Source organism: Micromesistius poutassou, assembly GCF_964030765.1.
Source record: "Micromesistius poutassou genome assembly, chromosome: 5".
In the NCBI taxonomy this organism is placed as follows: Eukaryota; Metazoa; Chordata; class Actinopteri; order Gadiformes; family Gadidae; genus Micromesistius; species Micromesistius poutassou.
This window is the reverse complement of record NC_140275.1, coordinates 19042442-19044296: the sequence shown is the minus strand read 5'-3', so window position 1 is coordinate 19044296 and position 1855 is coordinate 19042442.

The window sequence follows — 1855 nt, the reverse complement described above, 5'->3', positions numbered from 1 at the left end:
TCTCAGACTAGGCGCATCCTGGAGGCTAGAAGAGCCCTCTCCCCCGTCCCTCCTCACCCATCTCAGCCTCTCTCCCCCCGGCCCGGGCCGGCCGGGCATTCTGGGATTGTAGTTCTCCCAGAGTATAGGTAGAGCAACACTTGGTTTTACTTTATTCCGAAGTCCTATTGTGGGCACTGTAGCAGGCCTACTTGATAGAAGATCTCAATAAATAACCTCATTTTGTTTCTTAATGATGTAGTTATGGGGGTCGGGAGGTTTATGAATTGGCCTAGAAAGGCCTAATAGACATACATTAATAGACATACATAGACATACATACATTTGTATTGTAATGTCCACACTTTCAATTATTACATTTAAATTATTATTTGCTTTATCAAGGTCAAAGGGAATGCTCCTGACTAAACAGCCTACTAACTTCTTGCAGTTAAGAAAAAATTATGTGATGGCAAAAATAAGTCTTGGAGCTTTAGTGTCTTCACATATGGATCCACATGGACGCACAGTGGACAAACCAGGACAGGAATGACCTGAACGAAATAGATTTTAAAAAGGAAAGCTTAGATGTTTACAAAAACGCTACACAAATTATATATTTACTGAAATGATTCTTAATTTTGTGAAAAAAATAAAACAAGAACAAGGCATTTTTCTCTGCCACTCCCCTACGGTGTAGGCCTACTGATAAGAACTGTACGACCTGACATATGTGTAGGAGGTCGACTTTGTTCATTAACGTGCCGTCCAGGGCAGCTATGGAAGGCCTTTATTGTGGTGACATAAGGATCTTATTGGCAGCAGTTCAAAGACCTCAACAATGGAAGATGCATCTGGCAAGTAAATTAATCCCTTAAAAAGTGTGTGCCTCATCAAACACATATATCTAAGGATCATCATGTGGTCTTTGATACCCTGTCACTGTCTCCAAGTGATTGATAACCAATACAGCTGACTGACAAATTAATCTCAGCTTGGAATTCAGATGAAAGGAGATGGGGAAGATGGAGCGGAGGAATGATGCTTGAACATCTTTTACTTTTGCATTATCCTTGCATTGTTCTTCGACCTCCACTGAAGGCAGTGTTGTGCAGACATCTGTTGCATTACCAAGCGATAGAGTCTGAGAGAGCAAACCAGCCTGGTTACTCATCTGTTAGTTAGTCAACACAAAAAGAAAAAAATCTATGCTGTTATGTTGGTTACAGCATAACGGAAACATAAACCTTTATGGTGGATAGATTCAAATCATTCCAAGCCTGGGGTTATCGCCCACAAGATCAAGCAGTGTGATTTATGTTCCTTATATGGAACGCATGGAGAGTATGAATGAAGGATTGTAGCACAAAACACTGGAGCTACAGTTTTATGTTTGCTCTGAATAAAACTGCAAGGTTTTAAAAGTTCCCTCAGATTGACCCACTGATCTCCAGTCTGCTTTGCACCAAGAAGGAAACAGGGACGTTGACTTCTCTGTCTGTAAAGAAGAAGCTCACTGAGACTCTTCAGAAATGATTCAGGAATGAAGAACAAAACAATTTTTAAAAAATGATATTGATCCATACAGATCATTTTGAGATTTTGAAAAATAGGGCCGGCCGTTCACATGCAGTGTGCATGGTTATCAGTGAACATCTAGAGCTCACATTTTTTTTCAAAAGGCTGATCAGTCACTCGGCCATAAATCGACACAATTGTTTCTGTCTCAGTAAATGGGCCAAGGCTGTCGTTCCACTCTGAACAAGCCCCTGCAGGAAAGTTAAAAGAGAACTTTTGCACTAAAGGAGAACAGCAAATCGAAAAGCCACTACTAGGGTATTCTAAACCGAGCTATGTTTACGAGCCCAACAGTTAC